Genomic DNA, 19,951 nt, shown 5'->3' on the forward strand with positions numbered 1-19,951 from the left:
GTAGCAGCTGCTGCAGTGTTAATGCACAGTGTGCCATCATTGACAAAGATTCCCTTCCCCAACCACACCAAGACATCCACTTGGGATTCTTGCCAACTTCTGGATTTCATTTCTCATTATTTACTGATTGCACTGACACATATTTGTGTTTTTAAACTCTTTATTTTGATCAAATGAGTCCTTATTTTGCTGAGTTGCTACATACAATGTGATTACCCTCGCAGTAGAATGCAAAACAGAGGCAGTTATATAATGGGGTCGAAGCTTCACTGCAGCTATATCATGTGCTGGTTGGACCCCACCTGGAGTCCTCTGCATAGTCTGGGCATGCCAATTTATATAGTATACAAATTGGCCTTGGTATACAGGGCAGTTCAGATCCAGCAGAATGTTTGCAGAGTTCAAATGGTTATATTAGGAAGCTATGTCCCCTCTTCCACAGAGACAGCTGTTGGTTTCCACCTGGTGCCTCACTTGTTTCTGAATTTCAAGGTGTAGAATGAAATCAAGCAACGTAACCCAAGTTTGCAATGCATTCCACGCAATCATCAAACACATCATTCCTGTCTTCCTCACCTTAGCTGCACAGCCCTCGATAAGTTGCAATCCATGTAACACAGGATTTGTTCCAGGTTTAGGCTTTCAGTAGGATTATAATAATATCTGTGCCCTCATCTTGAAATGAGATTCTCAGCAATATCCAACACAAATTGAATTGCACAGATGACAGGCAAATATAAGAAAACAGGTCAGTATGCAACACAATTCCATGGTGCCCATTTTCAGATGCACAATAGTCATCTTTTCCAGCAAAGGAAAGAATTTTTCAGTGAATCATTTGCAAAGTCAGAGTTAATGGCATTTGTGCTTTTCTTTCTTCTTGTTTTGCAACATACTGGCGCCTAAATCCAATTCATGTATATTCATGTTTATTGGGGAGACCAAACGCAGACTGGGTGACCGCTTTGCGGAAGACATCGGCTCAGTCCGCAAGCAGGACCCTGAGCTTCCGGTTGCTTGCCATTTCAAGACTGCCCACTGCTCTCATGCTCACATCTCTATCCTGGGATTGCCTCAGTGTTCCAGTGAACATCAACACAAGCTCGAAAAACAGCATCCCGTTGACCGATTAGTTTAGTTTGGTGATGCAGCAGTGAAACAGGCCCTTCGGCCCACCGAGTCTGTGCTGACCATCGACCACCCATTTATACTAATCCGACACGAATTCCATATTCCTACCACATCCCCACCTTCCCTATATTTCCCTACCACCTCCCTATACGAGGGGCAATTTATAATGGCCAATTAACCTATCAAGCAGCCAGTCTTTGGCATGTGGGAGGAAACCGGAGCACGCAGAGGAATCCCACGCAGACACAGGGAGAACTTGCAAACACCACGCAGGCAGTGCCCAGAATTGAAAGCGGGTCGCTGGAGCTGTGAGGCTGCGGTGTGAACCACTGCACACGAGAGCGTGCCGGACTGAATATTGAGTTCAATAATTCCAGAGCATGACGGGGCCCCCAATTTACTTTCATTTTTTGTTATTTTTCATTTTTACATTTTTTACATTTTTTTGTATGTTTATTTTATTTCATCTTAGTTTGTTCAGTTTGCTTACCCACTGTTTTTTTTCCTGTTTGTACTTGCTGCTGTTCAATTTTCAGTCCATTAACAGTCCTCTCTGTACTAATGCTTTGTCTTTCAACACACCATTAACATATTGTTTGCCTTTGCTCCATGACCTTCTGGTCAGCTATTCTGTGGCCTTGTCCAATCTACACCTTCTCCTTTGTTATCTCTTGCTCCACCCCCGCTTTACTTGCTTCTAACCTTTGACATTTCTAATATTTGCCAGTTCTGAAGAAGGGTCACTGAGCCGAAATGTTAACTCTGCTTCTGTCTCCACAGATGCTGCCAGTCGTGCTGAGTATTTCCAGAATTTCTTGTTTTTATTTCAGATTTCCAGCATCCACAGTATTTTGCTTTTATTCATGTATATTGTTCCTCGGTTCAATATGAAGGAGCGCTTTGATATTGAGCGGAGCCGCAGTGCATCTCATTTTCAACGCCACCTTGTTAGTGTTCCTGTTACTTGCCGAATGAAGAACAAAATAAAATGATAATTTGGCAGGTCTGCCTGTTTCCTGAGCTTCAGTTACAGAATCAGCTGTGTCCGTCTTTAAGGGAGGCAAAGTACTCCTAGCGGCTCTGCGTGACGCTGAATAGTTATGTTAATCTGCATCAATAAATCCAGGTATGTCTCTGTTACTGACTGAACAGAACGCTAATAAATCTGTGAGCGACTGTCATAACTTAAATAACTTTTTCCCCTCTGCGTGTCATGAACCTTTACCCCTTGTCATAATTGCGGCTGCATGTTAAGAGCTGGGTTATCAAGGTGCTTAAGACACCAATAATCTGCTGCAGCAGTGGTTAAATTGAAAAGGATTTTTGCCCCTTTTAGCCAAGAAGAAATGTTCAGGAGGAGCAATTTCCCCCAACTTGTTTCCACCGGAGATTCATCATTGCAACTCAAAGAAAGTTTCAGTCACTTGGGTGTTCTGCAAGAGCTGCTCGGAGGTTCAGTGACCCGGATATCACGTGCCTCCGTTTTGCTGAGCCGTTGCATAGTTGATGGGGAGATTTGGCCCGGGTTGTGCTATTTTACCTCCCCGAGATGGCCAGTAACCTGTTGATTGAGGCAGCAGACGCCACTTGCTGCTGACAGCGAGTAATTGGACAGTGCGGGTCAAAATATTGCAGCGTGCCCCTGTCTCAACGACTGTGGAGCTGGTGAAAGTGAATTGCTGATGTGCTTTTGCCTCGTCTGAAATGAGACTAAGATTCGCTGTTACTTAGCAAGCTCGTGTTGCAGGTTTCTATTCTAATCTGAGCCAAATAAAGTGTCACTGCTCGGTTTTGAGGAACTTTCTGCAGCATCAGGACTAGAAAGAGGAGCGAGTGCAAGGCATTTTGCACACAATGTGCAAGAGAAAGATAGCTTTGAGAAATTGTGTTGTGTTAATGGGGAATGTCAATGATTGCATATTTCTTGCGAAGATGTTCGGGTTGGGTTTGAAAATGTTTCTGCCCAGTTTCGAACTGGGGACCTTTTGCGTGTGAGGCAAACGTGATCACCACTACACTACAGAAACTCAACACAGTTGCAGCGCTGAGGAAGCTGCAAGTATTGTTAAACTGTACAGTCTTAATCGATTTGTGCTGCTTGTTTCATTGAAATGCAATTCCACTGTGACATTTCGCAAGGCTGCAGAGGTATTGACCCAGCCATGGACGATCAGCAGTGCACAACACATCGCCAGTCCATTCAGGCCATCGTACCATTGCCAGTTTTTTGAAAGACTTGCCATTTGGGCCCACTTCCTTCGCTCTGCTTTTCTTTGCCTCTCCTTTCATGCAATTATCCAATTCCCTTTTTTTTTAAACTCTACCTTAAGAAACTAAGTTTGTAAGACGTGCAGCAGCTGCTGCAGTGTTAATGCACAGTGTGCCATCATTGACAAAGATTCCCTTCCCCAACCACACCAAGACATCCACTTGGGATTCTTGCCAACTTCTGGATTTCATTTCTCATTATTTACTGATTGCACTGACACATATTTGTGTTTTTAAACTCTTTATTTTGATCAAATGAGTCCTTATTTTGCTGAGTTGCTACATACAATGTGATTACCCTCGCAGTAGAATGCATAACAGAGGCAGTTATATAATGGGGGCGAAGCTTCACTGCAGCTATATCATGTCCTGGTTGGACCCCACCTGGAGTCCTCTGCATAGTCTGGGCATGCCAATTTATATAGTATACAAATTGGCCTTGGTATACAGGGCAGTTCAGATCCAGCAGAATGTTTGCAGAGTTCAAATGGTTATATTAGGAAGCTATGTCCCCTCTTCCACAGAGACAGCTGTTGGTTTCCACCTGGTGCCTCACTTGTTTCTGAATTTCAAGGTGTAGAATGAAATCAAGCAACGTAACCCAAGTTTGCAATGCATTCCACGCAATCATCAAACACATCATTCCTGTCTTCCTCACCTTAGCTGCACAGCCCTCGATAAGTTGCAATCCATGTAACACAGGATTTGTTCCAGGTTTAGGCTTTCAGTAGGATTATAATAATATCTGTGCCCTCATCTTGAAATGAGATTCTCAGCAATATCCAACACAAATTGAATTGCACAGATGACAGGCAAATATAAGAAAACAGGTTAGTATGCAACACAATTCCATGGTGCCCATTTTCAGATGCACAATAGTCATCTTTTCCAGCAAAGGAAAGAATTTTTCAGTGAATCATTTGCAAAGTCAGAGTTAATGGCATTTGTGCTTTTCTTTCTTCTTGTTTTGCAACATACTGGCGCCTAAATCCAATTCATGTATATTCATGTTTATTGGGGAGACCAAACGCAGACTGGGTGACCGCTTTGCGGAATACGTCGGCTCAGTCCGCAAGCAGGACCCTGAGCTTCCGGTTGCTTGCCATTTCAAGACTGCCCACTGCTCTCATGCTCACATCTCTTTCCTGGGATTGCCTCAGTGTTCCAGTGAACATCAACACAAGCTCGAAAAACAGCATCCCGTTGACCGATTAGATTAGTTTGGTGATACAGCAGTGAAACAGGCCCTTCGGCCCACCGAGTCTGTGCTGACCATCGACCACCCATTTATACTAATCCGACACGAATTCCATATTCCTACCACATCCCCACCTTCCCGATATTTCCCTACCACCTCCCTATACGAGAGGCAATTTATAATGGCCAATTAACCTATCAACCGGCCAGTCTTTGGCATGTGGGAGGAAACCGGAGCACCCAGAGGAATCCCACGCAGACACAGGGAGAACTTGCAAACACCACGCAGGCAGTGCCCAGAATTGAAAGCGGGTCGCTGGAGCTGTGAGGCTGCGGTGTGAACCACTGCACACGAGAGCGTGCCGGACTGAATATTGAGTTCAATAATTCCAGAGCATGACGGGGCCCCCATTTTACTTTCATTTTTTGTTATTTTTCTTTTTTACATTTTTTGTATGTTTATTTTATTTCATCTTTGTTTGTTCAGTTTGCTTACCCGCTGTTTTTTCTCCTGTTTGTACTTGCTGCTGTTCAATTTTCAGTCCATTAACAGCCCTATCTGTACTAATGCTTTGTCTTTCAACACACCATTAACATATTGTTTGCCTTTGCTCCATGACCTTCTGGTCAGCTATTCTGTGGCCTTGCCCAATCTACACCTTCTCCTTTGTTATCTCTTGCTCCACCCCCGCTTTACTTGCTTCTAACCTTTGACATTTCTAATATTTGCCAGTTCTGAAGAAGGGTCACTGAGCCGAAATGTTCACTCTGCTTCTGTCTCCACAGATGGTGCCAGACCTGCTGAGTATTTCCAGAATTTCTTGTTTTTATTTCAGATTTCCAGCATCCACAGTATTTTGCTTTTATTCATGTATATTCTTCCTCAGTTCAATATGAAGGAGCTCTTTGATATTGAGCGGAGCCGCAGTGCATCTCATTTTCAACGCCACCTTGTTAGTGTTCCTGTTACTTGCCGAATGAAGAACAAAATAAAATGATAATTTGGCAGGTCTGCCTGTTTCCTTAGCTTCAGTTACAGAATCAGCTGTGTCCGTCTTTAGGGAGGCAAAGTACTCCTGGCGGCTCTGCGTGACGCTGAATAGTTAAGTTAATCTGCATCAATAAACCCAGGTATGTCTCTGTTACTGACTCAACAAAACGCTAATAAGTCTGTGAGCGACTGTCATAACTTAAATAACTTTTTCCCCTCTGCGTGTCATGAACCTTTACCCCTTGTCATAATTGCGGCTGCATGTTAAGAGCTGGGTTATCAAGGTGCTTAAGACACCAAGAATCTGCTGCAGCAGTGGTTAAATTGAAAAGGATTTTTGCCCCTTTTACCCAAGAAGAAATGTTCAGGAGGAGCAATTTCCCCCAACTTGTTTCCACCGGAGATTCATCATTGCAACTCAAAGAAAGTTTCAGTCACTTGGCTGTTCTGTCAGAGCTGCTCGGAGGTTCAGTGACCCGGATATCATGTGCCTACGTTTTGCTGAGCCGGTGCTTGGTTTCTGGGGAGATTTGGCCCGGGTTGTGCTATTTTACCTCCCCGAGATGGCCAGTAACCTGCTGATTGAGGCAGCAGACGCCTCTTGCTGCTGACAGCGAGTAATTGGACAGTGCGGGTCAAAATATTGCAGCGTGCCCCTGTCTCAACGACTGTGGAGCTGGTGAAAGTGAATTGCTGATGTGCTTTTGCCTCGTCTGAAATGAGACTAAGATTCGCTGTGACTGAGCAAGCTCGTGTTGCAGGTTTCTATTCTAATCTGAGCCAAATAAAGTGTCACTGCTCGGTTTTGAGGAACTTTCTGCAGCATCAGGACTAGGAAAAGGAGCGAGTGCAAGGCATTGTGCACACAATGTGCAAGAGAAAGAGGGCTTTGAGAAATTGTGTTGTGTTCATGGGGAATGTCAATGATTGCATTTTTCTTGTTTGGGTTCGTTTTGAAAATGTTTCTGCCCAGTTTCGAACTGTGGACCTTTTGCGTGTGAGGCAAACGTGATCACCACTACACTACAGAAACTCAACACAGTTGCAGCACTGAGGAAGCTGCAAGTATTGTTAAACTGTACAGTCTTAATCGATTTGTGGTGCTTGTTTCATTGAAATGCAATTCCACTGTGACATTTCGCAAGGCTGCAGAGGTATTGACCCAGCCATGGACGATCAGCAGTGCACAACACATCGCCAGTCCATTCAGGCCATCGTACCATGGCAGTTTTATGAAAGACTTGCCATTTGGGCCCACTTCCTTAGCTCTGCTTTTGTTTGCCTCTCCTTTCATGCAATTATCCGATTCCCTTTTTTTAAAACTCTCCCTTAAGAAACTAAGTTTGTAAGAGGTGCAGCAGCTGCTGCAGTGTTAATGCACAGTGTGCCATCATTGACAAAGATTCCCTTCCCCAACCACACCAAGACATCCACTTGGGATTCTTGCCAACTTCTGGATTTCATTTCTCATTATTTACTGATTGCACTGACACATATTTGTGTTTTTAAACTCTTTATTTTGATCAAATGAGTCCTTATTTTGCTGAGATGCTACATACAATGTGATTACCCTCGCAGTAGAATGCGTAACAGAGGCAGTTATATAATGGGGGCGAAGCTTCACTGCAGCTATGTAATGTCCTGGTTGGACCCCACCTGGAGTCCTCTGCATAGTCTGGGCATGCCAATTTATATAGTATACAAATTGGCCTTGGTATACAGGGCAGTTCAGATCCAGCAGAATGTTTGCAGAGTTCAAATGGTTAGATTAGGAAGCCATGTCCCCTCTTCCACAGAGGCAGCTGTTGGTTTCCACCTGGTGCCTCACTTGTTTCTGAATTTCAAGGTGTAGAATGAAATCAAGCAACGTAACCCAAGTTTGCAATGCATTCCACGCAATCATCAAACACATCATTCCTGTCTTCCTCACCTTAGCTGCACAGCCCTCGAAACGTTGCAATCCATGTAACACAGTATTTGTTCCAGGTTTAGGCTTTCAGCCGTATTATAATAATATCTGTGCCCTCATCTTGAAATGAGATTCTCAGCAATATCCAACACAAATTGAATTGGATAGATGACAGGCAAATATAGGAAAACAGGTCAGTATGCAACACAATTCCATGGTGCCCATTTTCAGATGCACAATAGTCATCTTTTCCAGCAAATGAAAGAATTTTTCAGTGAATCATTTGCAAAGTCAGAGTTAATGGCATTTGTGCTTTTCTTTCTTCTTGTTTTGCAACATACTGGCGCCTAAATCCAATTCATGTATATTCATGTTTGTTGGGGAGACCAAACGCAGACTGGGTGACCGCTTTGCGGAATACGTCGGCTCAGTCCGCAAGCAGGACCCTGAGCTTCCGGTTGCTTGCCATTTCAAGACTGCCCACTGCTCTCATGCTCACATCTCTATCCTGGGATTGCCTCAGTGTTCCAGTGAACATCAACACAAGCTCGAAAAACAGCATCCCGTTGACCGATTAGTTTAGTTTGGTGATACAGCAGTGAAACAGGCCCTTCGGCCCACCGAGTCTGTGCTGACCATCGACCACCCATTTATACTAATCCGACACGAATTCCATATTCCTACCACATCCCCACCTTCCCTATATTTCCCTACCACCTCCCTATACGAGGGGCAATTTATAATGGCCAATTAACCTATCAAGCAGCCAGTCTTTGGCATGTGGGAGGAAACCGGAGCACCCAGAGGAATCCCACGCAGACACAGGGAGAACTTGCAAACACCACGCAGGCAGTGCCCAGAATTGAAAGCGGGTCGCTGGAGCTGTGAGGCTGCGGTGTGAACCACTGCACACGAGAGCGTGCCGGACTGAATATTGAGTTCAATAATTCCAGAGCATGACGGGGCCCCCATTTTACTTTCATTTTTTGTTATTTTTCATTTTTACATTTTTTACATTTTTTTGTATGTTTATTTTATTTCATCTTAGTTTGTTCAGTTTGCTTACCCACTGTTTTTTTTCCTGTTTGTACTTGCTGCTGTTCGATTTTCAGTCCATTAACAGTCCTCTCTGTACTAATGCTTTGTCTTTCAACACACCATTAACATATTGTTTGCCTTTGCTCCATGACCTTCTGGTCAGCTATTCTGTGGCCTTGTCCAATCTACACCTTCTCCTTTGTTATCTCTTGCTCCACCCCCGCTTTACTTGCTTCTAACCTTTGACATTTCTAATATTTGCCAGTTCTGAAGAAGGGTCACTGAGCCGAAATGTTAACTCTGCTTCTGTCTCCACAGATGCTGCCAGTCGTGCTGAGTATTTCCAGAATTTCTTGTTTTTATTTCAGATTTCCAGCATCCACAGTATTTTGCTTTTATTCATGTATATTCTTCCTCGGTTCAATATGAAGAAGCGCTTTGATATTGAGCGGAGCCGCAGTGCATCTCATTTTCAACACCACCTTGTTAGTGTTCCTGTTACTTGCCGAATGAAGAACAAAATAAAATGATAAATTGGCAGGTCTGCCTGTTTCCTTAGCTTCAGTTACAGAATCAGCTGTGTCCGTCTTTGAGGGAGGCAAAGTACTCCTGGTGGCTCTGCGTGACGCTGAATAGTTATGTTAATCTGCATCAATAAATCCAGGTATGTCTCTGTTACTGACTGAACAAAACGCTAATAAATCTGTGAGCGACTGTCATAACTTAAATAACTTTTTCCCCTCTGCGTGTCATGAACCTTTACCCCTTGTCATAATTGAGGCTGCATGTTAACAGCTGGGTTATCAAGGTGCTTAAGACACCAAGAATCTGCTGCAGCAGTGGTGAAATTGAAAAGGATTTTTGCCCCTTTTACCCAAGAAGAAATGTTCAGGAGGAGCAATTTCCCCCAACTTGTTTCCACCGGAGATTCATCATTGCAAGTCAAAGAAAGTTTCAGTCACTTGGCTGTTCTGTCAGAGCTGCTCGGAGGTTCAGTGACCCGGATATCATGTGCCTACGTTTTGCTGAGCCGGTGCTTGGTTTCTGGGGAGATTTGGCCCGGGTTGTGCTATTTTACCTCCCCGAGATGGCCAGTAACCTGTTGATTGAGGCAGCAGACGCCTCTTGCTGCAGACAGCGAGTAATTGGACAGTGCGGGTCAAAATATTGCAGCGTGCCCCTGTCTCAACGACTGTGGAGCTGGTGAAAGTGAATTGCTGATGTGCTTTTGCCTCGTCTGAAATGAGACTAAGATTCGCTGTTACTTCGCAAGCTCGTGTTGCAGGTTTCTATTCTAATCTGAGCCAAAGAAAGTGTCACTGCTCGGTTTTGAGGAACTTTCTGCAGCATCAGGACTAGGAAAAGGAGCGAGTGCAAGGCATTGTGCACACAATGTGCAACAGAAAGAGGGCTTTGAGAAATTGTGTTGTGTTCATGGGGAATGTCAATGATTGCATTTTTCTTGCGAAGAAGTTTGGGTTCGTTTTGAAAATGTTTCTGCCCAGTTTCGAACTAGGGACTTTTTGCGTGTGAGACAAACGTGATCACCACTACACTACAGAAACTCAACACACTTACAGCACTGAGGAAGCTGCAAGTATTGTTAAACTATACAGTCTTAATCGATTTGTGGTGCTTGTTTCATTGAAATGCAATTCCACTGTGACATTTCGCAAGGCTGCAGAGGTATTGACCCAGCCATGGACGATCAGCAGTGCACAACACATCGCCAGTCCATTCAGGCCATCGTACCATGGCAGTTTTATGAAAGACTTGCCATTTGGGCCCACTTCCTTAGCTCTGCTTTTGTTTGCCTCTCCTTTCATGCAATTATCCAATTCCCTTTTTTTAAAACTCTCCCTTAAGAAACTAAGTTTGTAAGAGGTGCAGCAGCTGCTGCAGTGTTAATGCACAGTGTGCCATCATTGACAAAGATTCCCTTCCCCAACCACACCAAGACATCCACTTGGGATTCTTGCCAAGTTCTGGATTTCATTTCTCATTATATACTGATTGCACTGACACATATTTGTGTTTTTAAACTCTTTATTTTGATCAAATGAGTCCTTATTTTGCTGAGATGCTACATACAATGTGATTACCCTCGCAGTAGAATGCGTAACAGAGGCAGTTATATAATGGGGGCGAAGCTTCACTGCAGCTATATAATGTCCTGGTTGGACCCCACCTGGAGTCCTCTGCATAGTCTGGGCATGCCAATTTATATAGTATACAAATTGGCCTTGGTATACAGGGCAGTTCAGATCCAGCAGAATGTTTGCAGAGTTCAAATGGTTAGATAAGGAAGCCATGTCCCCTCTTCCACAGAGACAGCTGTTGGTTTCCACCTGGTGCCTCACTTGTTTCTGAATTTCAAGGTGTAGAATGAAATCAAGCAACGTAACCCAAGTTTGCAATGCATTCCATGCAATCATCAAACACATCATTCCTGTCTTCCTCACCTTAGCTGCACAGCCCTCGAAACGTTGCAATCCATGTAACACAGTATTTGTTCCAGGTTTAGGCTTTCAGCCGTATTATAATAATATCTGTGCCCTCATCTTGAAATGAGATTCTCAGCAATATCCAACACAAATTGAATTGCATAGATGACAGGCAAATATAGGAAAACAGGTCAGTATGCAACACAATTCCATGGTGCCCATTTTCAGATGCACAATAGTCATCTTTTCCAGCAAATGAAAGAATTTTTCAGTGAATCATTTGCAAAGTCAGAGTTAATGGCATTTGTGCTTTTCTTTCTTCTTGTTTTGCAACATACTGGCGCCTAAATCCAATTCATGTATATTCATGTTTATTGGGGAGACCAAACGCAGACTGGGTGACCGCTTTGCGGAATACGTCGGCTCAGTCCGCAAGCAGGACCCTGAGCTTCCGGTTGCTTGCCATTTCAAGACTGCCCACTGCTCTCATGCTCACATCTCTATCCTGGGATTGCCTCAGTGTTCCAGTGAACATCAACACAAGCTCGAAAAACAGCATCCCGTTGACCGATTAGTTTAGTTTGGTGATACAGCAGTGAAACAGGCCCTTCGGCCCACCGAGTCTGTTCTGACCATCGACCACCCATTTATACTAATCCGACACGAATTCCATATTCCTACCACATCACCACCTTCCCTATATTTCCCCACCACCTCTCTATACGAGGGGCAATTTATAATGGCCAATTAACCTATCAAGCAGCCAGTCTTTGGCATGTGGGAGGAAACCGGAGCACCCAGAGGAATCCCACGCAGACACAGGGAGAACTTGCAAACACCACGCAGGCAGTGCCCAGAATTGAAAGCGGGTCGCTGGAGCTGTGAGGCTGCGGTGTGAACCACTGCACACGAGAGCGTGCCCGACTGAATATTGAGTTCAATAATTCCAGAGCATGACGGGGCCCCCATTTTACTTTCATTTTTTGTTATTTTTCATTTTTACATTTTTTACATTTTTTTCTATGTTTATTTTATTTCATCTTAGTTTGTTCAGTTTGCTTACCCACTGTTTTTTTTCCTGTCTGTACTTGCTGCTGTTCAATTTTCAGTCCATTAACAGTCCTCTCTGTACTAATGCTTTGTCTTTCAACACACCATTAACATATTGTTTGCCTTTGCTCCATGACCTTCTGGTCAGCTATTCTGTGGCCTTGTCCAATCTACACCTTCTCCTTTGTTATCTCTTGCTCCACCCCCGCTTTACTTGCTTCTAACCTTTGACATTTCTAATATTTGCCAGTTCAGAAGAAGGGTCACTGAGCCGAAATGTTAACTCTGCTTCTGTCTCCACAGATGCTGCCAGTCGTGCTGAGTATTTCCAGAATTTCTTGTTTTTATTTCAGATTTCCAGCATCCACAGTATTTTGCTTTTATTCATGTATATTCTTCCTCGGTTCAATATGAAGGAGCGCTTTGATATTGAGCGGAGCCGCAGTGCATCTCATTTTCAACGCCACCTTGTTAGTGTTCCTGTTACTTGCCGAATGAAGAACAAAATAAAATGATAATTTGGCAGGTCTGCCTGTTTCCTTCGCTTCAGTTACAGAATCAGCTGTGTCCGTCTTTAAGGGAGGCAAAGTACTCCTAGCGGCTCTGCGTGACGCTGAATAGTTATGTTAATCTGCATCAATAAATCCAGGTATGTCTCTGTTACTGACTGAACAAAACGCTAATAAATCTGTGAGCGACTGTCATAACTTAAATAACTTTTTCCCCTCTGCGTGTCATGAACCTTTACCCCTTGTCATAATTGCGGCTGCATGTTAAGAGCTGGGTTATCAAGGTGCTTAAGACACCAAGAATCTGCTGCAGCAGTGGTTAAATTGAAAAGGATTTTTGCCCCTTTTACCCAAGAAGTAATGTTCAGGAGGAGCAATTTCCGCCAACTTGTTTCCACCGGAGATTCATCATTGCAACTCAAAGAAAGTTTCAGTCACTTGGCTGTTCTGTCAGAGCTGCTCGGAGGTTCAGTGACCCGGATATCATGTGCCTACGTTTTGCTGAGCTGGTGCTTGGTTGATGGGGAGATTTGGCCCTGGTTGTGCTATTTTACCTCCCCGAGATGGCCAGTAACCTGTTGATTGAGGTAGCAGACGCCACTTGCTGCTGACAGCGAGTAATTGGACAGTGCGGGTCAAAATATTGCAGCGTGCCCCTGTCTCAACGACTGTGGAGCTGGTGAAAGTGAATTGCTGATGTGCTTTTGCCTCGTCTGAAATGAGACTAAGATTCGCTGTTACTTAGCAAGCTCGTGTTGCAGGTTTCTATTCTAATCTGAGCCAAATAAAGTGTCACCTCTCGGTTTTGAGGAACTTTCTGCAGCATCAGGACTAGAAAAAGGAGCGAGTGCAAGGCATTGTGCACACAATGTGCAAGAGAAAGAGGGCTTTGAGAAATTGTGTTGTGTTCATGGGGAATGTCAATGATTGCATATTTCTTGTGAAGCAGTCTGGGTTGGTTTTGAAAATGTTCCTGCCCAGTTTCGAACTGGGGACCTTTTGCGTGTGAGGCAAACGTGATCACCACTACACTACAGAAACTCAACACACTTGCAGCGTTGAGGAAGCTGCAAGTATTGTTAAACAATACAGTCTTAATCGATTTGTGGTGCTTGTTTCATTGAAATGCAATTCCACTGTGACATTTCGCAAGGCTGCAGAGGTATTGACCCAGCCATGGACGATCAGCAGTGCACAACACATCGCCAGTCCATTCAGGCCATCGTACCATTGCCAGTTTCTTCAAAGATTGCCATTTGGGCCCACTTCCTTAGCTCTGCTTTTGTTTGCCTCTCCTTTCATGCAATTATCCAATTCCCTTTTTTTAAAACTCTCCCTTAAGAAACTAAGTTTGCAAGAGGCGCAGCAGCTGCTGCAGTGTTAATGCACAGTGTGCCATCATTGACAAAGATTCCCTTCTCCAACCACACCAAGACATCCACTTGGGATTCTTGCCAACTTCTGGATTTCATTTCTCATTATTTACTGATTGCACTGACACATATTTGTGTTTTTAAACTCTTTATTTTGATCAAATGAGTCCTTATTTTGCTGAGATGCTACATACAATGTGATTACCCTCGCAGTAGAATGCGTAACAGAGGCAGTTATATAATGGGGGCGAAGCTTCACTGCAGCTATATAATGTCCTGGTTGGACCCCACCTGGAGTCCTCTGCATAGTCTGGGCATGCCAATCTATATAGTATACAAATTGGCCTTGGTATACAGGGCAGTTCAGATCCAGCAGAATGTTTGCAGAGTTCAAATGGTTAGATTAGGAAGCCATGTCCCCTCTTCCACAGAGACAGCTGTTGGTTTCCACCTGGTGCCTCACTTGTTTCTGAATTTCAAGGTGTAGAATGAAATCAAGCAACGTAACCCAAGTTTGCAATGCATTCCACGCAATCATCAAACACATCATTCCTGTCTTCCTCACCTTAGCTGCACAGCCCTCGAAACGTTGCAATCCATGTAACACAGGATTTGTTCCAGGTTTAGGCTTTCAGTAGGATTATAATAATATCTGTGCCCTCATCTTGAAATGAGATTCTCAGCAATATCCAACACAAATTGAATTGCATAGATGACAGGCAAATATAGGAAAACAGGTCAGTATGCAACACAATTCCATGGTGCCCATTTTCAGATGCACAATAGTCATCTTTTCCAGCAAATGAAAGAATTTTTCAGTGAATCATTTGCAAAGTCAGAGTTAATGGCATTTGTGCTTTTCTTTCTTATTGTTTTGCAACATACTGGCGCCTAAATCCAATTCATGTATATTCATGTTTATTGGGGAGACCAAACGCAGACTGGGTGACCGCTTTGCGGAATACGTCGGCTCAGTCCGCAAGCAGGACCCTGAGCTTCCGGTTGCTTGCCATTTCAAGACTGCCCACTGCTCTCATGCTCACATCTCTATCCTGGGATTGCCTCAGTGTTCCAGTGAACATCAACACAAGCTCGAAAAACAGCATCCCGTTGACCGATTAGTTTAGTTTGGTGATACAGCAGTGAAACAGGCCCTTCGGCCCACCGAGTCTGTGCTGACCATCGACCACCCATTTATACTAATCCGACACGAATTCCATATTCCTACCACATCCCCACCTTCCCTATATTTCCCTACCACCTCCCTATACGAGGGGCAATTTATAATGGCCAATTAACCTATCAAGCAGCCAGTCTTTGGCATGTGGGAGGAAACCGGAGCACCCAGAGGAATCCCACGCAGACACAGGGAGAACTTGCAAACACCACGCAGGCAGTGCCCAGAATTGAAAGCGGGTCGCTGGAGCTGTGAGGCTGCGGTGTGAACCACTGCACACGAGAGCGTGCCGGACTGAATATTGAGTTCAATAATTCCAGAGCATGACGGGGCCCCCATTTTACTTTCATTTTTTGTTATTTTTCATTTTTACATTTTTTACATTTTTTTGTATGTTTATTTTATTTCATCTTAGTTTGTTCAGTTTGCTTACCCACTGTTTTTTTTCCTGTTTGTACTTGCTGCTGTCCAATTTTCAGTCCATTAACAGTCCTCTCTGTACTAATGCTTTGTCTTTCAACACACCATTAACATATTGTTTGCCTTTGCTCCATGACCTTCTGGTCAGCTATTCTGTGGCCTTGTCCAATCTACACCTTCTCCTTTGTTATCTCTTGCTCCACCCCCGCTTTACTTGCTTCTAACCTTTGACATTTCTAATATTTGCCAGTTCTGAAGAAGGGTCACTGAGCCGAAATGTTAACTCTGCTTCTGTCTCCACAGATGCTGCCAGTCGTGCTGAGTATTTCCAGAATTTCTTGTTTTTATTTCAGATTTCCAGCATCCACAGTATTTTGCTTTTATTCATGTATATTCTTCCTCGGTTCAATATGAAGGAGCGCTTTGATATTGAGCGGAGCCGCAGTGCATCTCATTTTCAACGCCACCTTGTTAGTGTTCCTGTTACTTGCCGAATGAAGAACAAAATAAAATGATAATTTGGCAGGTCTGCCTGTTTCCTTAGCTTCAGTTACAGAATCAGCTCTGTCCGTCTTTAAGGGAGGCAAAGTACTCCCAGCGGCTCTGCGTGACGCTGAATAGTTATGTTAATCTGCATCAATAAATCCAGGTATGTCTCTGTTACTGACTGAACAAAACTTTAATAAATCTGTGAGCGACTGTCATAACTTAAATAACTTTTTCCCCTCTGCGTGTCATGAACCTTTACCCCTTGTCATAATTGCGGCTGCATGTTAAGAGCTGGGTTATCAAGGTGCTTTAGACACCAAGAATCTGCTGCAGCAGTGGTTAAATTGAAAAGGATTTTTGCCCCTTTTACCCAAGAAGAAATGTTCAGGAGGAGCAATTTCCCCCAACTTGTTTCCACCGGAGGTTCATCATTGCAACTCAAAGAAAGTTTCAGTCACTTGGGTGTTCTGTCAGAGCTGCTCGGAGGTTCAGTGACCCGGATATCATGTGCCTACGTTTTGCTGAGCCGGTGCTTGGTTGATGGGGAGATTTGGCCCGGGTTGTGCTATTTTACCTCCCCGAGATGGCCAGTAACCTGTTGATTGATGCAGCAGACGCCACTTGCTGCTGACAGCGAGTAATTGGACAGTGCGGGTCAAAATATTGCAGCGTGCCCCTGTCTCAACGACTGTGGAGCTGGTGAAAGTGAATTGCTGATGTGCTTTTGCCTCGTCTGAAATGAGACTAAGATTCGCTGTTTCTTAGCAAGCTCGTGTTGCAGGTTTCTATTCTAATCTGAGCCAAATGAAGTGTCACTGCTCGGTTTTGAGGAACTTTCTGCAGCATCAGGACTAGAAAGAGGAGCGAGTGCAAGGCATTGTGCACACAATGTGCAAGAGAAAGAGGGCTTTGAGAAATTGTATTGAGTTCATGGGGAATGTCAATGATTGCATATTTCTTGCGAAGAAGTTTGGGTTGGTTTTGAAAATGTTTCTGCCCAGTTTCGAACTGGCGACCTTTTGCGTATAAAGCAAATGTGATCACCACTACACTACAGAACGGCAACACAGGTGCAGTGCTAAGGAAGCTGCAAGTATTGTCAAACTATACAGTCTTAATCGAGATGTGGTGCTTGTTTCATTCAAATGCAATTCCACTGTGACATTTCGCAAGGCTGCAGAGGTATTGACCCAGCCATGGACGATCAGCAGTGCACAACACATCGCCAGTCCATTCAGGCCATCGTACCATTGCCAGTTTTTTCAGAGACTTGCCATTTGGGCCCACTTCCTTAGCTCTGCTTTTGTTTGCCTCTCCTTTCATGCAATTATCCAATTCCCTTTTTTTTAAACTCTCCCTTAAGAAACTAAGTTTGTAAGAGGTGCAGCAGCTGCTGCAGTGTTAATGCACAGTGTGCCATCATTGACAAAGATTCCCTTCCCCAACCACACCAAGACATCCACTTGGGATTCTTGCCAACTTCTGGATTTCATTTCTCATTATTTACTGATTGCACTGACACATATTTGTGTTTTTAAACTCTTTATTTTGATCAAATGAGTCCTTATTTTGCTGAGTTGCTACAGACAATGTGATTACCCTCGCAGTAGAATGCATAACAGAGGCAGTTATATAATGGGGGCGAAGCTTCACTGCAGCTATATAGTGTCCTGGTTGGACCCCACCTGGAGTCCTCTGCATAGTCTGGGCATGCCAATTTATATAGTATACAAATTGGCCTTGGGATACAGGGCAGTTCAGATCCAGCAGAATGTTTGCAGAGTTCAAATGGTTAGATTAGGAGACCATGTCCCCTCTTCCACAGAGACAGCTGTTGGTTTCCACCTGGTGCTTCACTTGCTTCTGAATTTCAAGGTGCAGAATGAAATCAAGCAACGTAACCCAAGTTTGCAATGCATTCCACGCAATCATCAAACACATCATTCTCGTCTTCCTCACCTTAGCTGCACAGCCCTCGAAACGTTGCAATCCATGTAACACAGTATTTGTTCCAGGTTTAGGCTTTCAGTAGGATTATAATAATATCTGTGCCCTCATCTTGAAATGAGATTCTCAGCAATATCCAACACAAATTGAATTGCATAGATGACAGGCAAATATAGGAAAACAGGTCAGTATGCAACACAATTCCATGGTGCCCATTTTCAGATGCACAATAGTCATCTTTTCCAGCAAATGAAAGAATTTTTCAGTGAATCATTTGCAAAGTCAGAGTTAATGGCATTTGTGCTTTTCTTTCTTCTTGTTTTGCAACATACTGGCGCCTAAATCCAATTCATGTATATTCATGTTTATTGGGGAGACCAAACGCAGACTGGGTGACCGCTTTGCGGAATACGTCGGCTCAGTCCGCAAGCAGGACTCTGAGCTTCCGGTTGCTTGCCATTTCAAGACTGCCCACTGCTGTCATGCTCACATCTCTATCCTGGGATTGCCTCAGTGTTCCAGTGAACATGAACACACGCTCGAAAAACAGCATCTCGTTGAGCGATTAGTTTAGTTTGGTGATACAGCAGTGAAACAGGCCCTTCGGCCCACCGAGTCTGTGCTGACCATTGACCACCCATTTATACTAATCCGACACGAATTCCATATTCCTACCACATCCCCACCTTCCCGATATTTCCCTACCACCTCCCTATACGAGAGGCAATTTATAATGGCCAATTAACCTATCAACCGGCCAGTCTTTGGCATGTGGGAGGAAACCGGAGCACCCAGAGGAATCCCACGCAGACACAGGGAGAACTTGCAAACACCACGCAGGCAGTGCCCAGAATTGAAAGCGGGTCGCTGGAGCTGTGAGGCTGCGGTGTGAACCACTGCACACGAGAGCGTGCCGGACTGAATATTGAGTTCAATAATTCCAGAGCATGACGGGGCCCCCATTTTACTTTCATTTTTTGTTATTTTTCTTTTTTACATTTTTTGTATGTTTATTTTATTTCATCTTTGTTTGTTCAGTTTGCTTACCCGCTGTTTTTTCTCCTGTTTGTACTTGCTGCTGTTCAATTTTCAGTCCATTAACAGCCCTATCTGTACTAATGCTTTGTCTTTCAACACACCATTAACATATTGTTTGCCTTTGCTCCATGACCTTCTGGTCAGCTATTCTGTGGCCTTGCCCAATCTACACCTTCTCCTTTGTTATCTCTTGCTCCACCCCCGCTTTACTTGCTTCTAACCTTTGACATTTCTAATATTTGCCAGTTCTGAAGAAGGGTCACTGAGCCGAAATGTTCACTCTGCTTCTGTCTCCACAGATGCTGCCAGACCTGCTGAGTATTTCCAGAATTTCTTGTTTTTATTTCAGATTTCCAGCATCCACAGTATTTTGCTTTTATTCATGTATATTCTTCCTCAGTTCAATATGAAGGAGCTCTTTGATATTGAGCGGAGCCGCAGTGCATCTCATTTTCAACGCCACCTTGTTAGTGTTCCTGTTACTTGCCGAATGAAGAACAAAATAAAATGATAATTTGGCAGGTCTGCCTGTTTCCTTAGCTTCAGTTACAGAATCAGCTGTGTCCGTCTTTAGGGAGGCAAAGTACTCCTGGCGGCTCTGCGTGACGCTGAATAGTTAAGTTAATCTGCATCAATAAACCCAGGTATGTCTCTGTTACTGACTCAACAAAACGCTAATAAGTCTGTGAGCGACTGTCATAACTTAAATAACTTTTTCCCCTCTGCGTGTCATGAACCTTTACCCCTTGTCATAATTGCGGCTGCATGTTAAGAGCTGGGTTATCAAGGTGCTTAAGACACCAAGAATCTGCTGCAGCAGTGGTTAAATTGAAAAGGATTTTTGCCCCTTTTACCCAAGAAGAAATGTTCAGGAGGAGCAATTTCCCCCAACTTGTTTCCACCGGAGATTCATCATTGCAACTCAAAGAAAGTTTCAGTCACTTGGCTGTTCTGTCAGAGCTGCTCGGAG

The 19,951-nt window shown here is 43.9% G+C and overlaps 5 non-coding genes across 5 annotated transcripts; all 5 read right to left on the reverse strand.

Annotated features, from left to right (window-relative positions):
• Nucleotides 1–3,085: 3,085 nt before the first annotated feature.
• trnav-cac (transfer RNA valine (anticodon CAC)) lies at nucleotides 3,086–3,158 on the reverse strand. The gene has a single exon. It is a non-coding gene; the product is annotated as a tRNA-Val (tRNA).
• A 3,389-nt stretch (nucleotides 3,159–6,547) lies between these two features.
• On the reverse strand, nucleotides 6,548–6,620 carry trnav-cac (transfer RNA valine (anticodon CAC)). Its single transcript has one exon. It is a non-coding gene; the product is annotated as a tRNA-Val (tRNA).
• A 3,406-nt stretch (nucleotides 6,621–10,026) lies between these two features.
• Nucleotides 10,027–10,099, reverse strand: trnav-cac (transfer RNA valine (anticodon CAC)). The gene has a single exon. It is a non-coding gene; the product is annotated as a tRNA-Val (tRNA).
• A 3,406-nt stretch (nucleotides 10,100–13,505) lies between these two features.
• On the reverse strand, nucleotides 13,506–13,578 carry trnav-cac (transfer RNA valine (anticodon CAC)). Its single transcript has one exon. It is a non-coding gene; the product is annotated as a tRNA-Val (tRNA).
• A 3,406-nt stretch (nucleotides 13,579–16,984) lies between these two features.
• Nucleotides 16,985–17,056, reverse strand: trnai-uau (transfer RNA isoleucine (anticodon UAU)). The gene has a single exon. It is a non-coding gene; the product is annotated as a tRNA-Ile (tRNA).
• Between the last annotated feature and the right edge of the window lie 2,895 nt (nucleotides 17,057–19,951).

The sequence above is a fragment of the Heterodontus francisci genome, chromosome 22, assembly GCF_036365525.1.
Source record: "Heterodontus francisci isolate sHetFra1 chromosome 22, sHetFra1.hap1, whole genome shotgun sequence".
NCBI lineage: Eukaryota > Metazoa > Chordata > Chondrichthyes > Heterodontiformes > Heterodontidae > Heterodontus > Heterodontus francisci.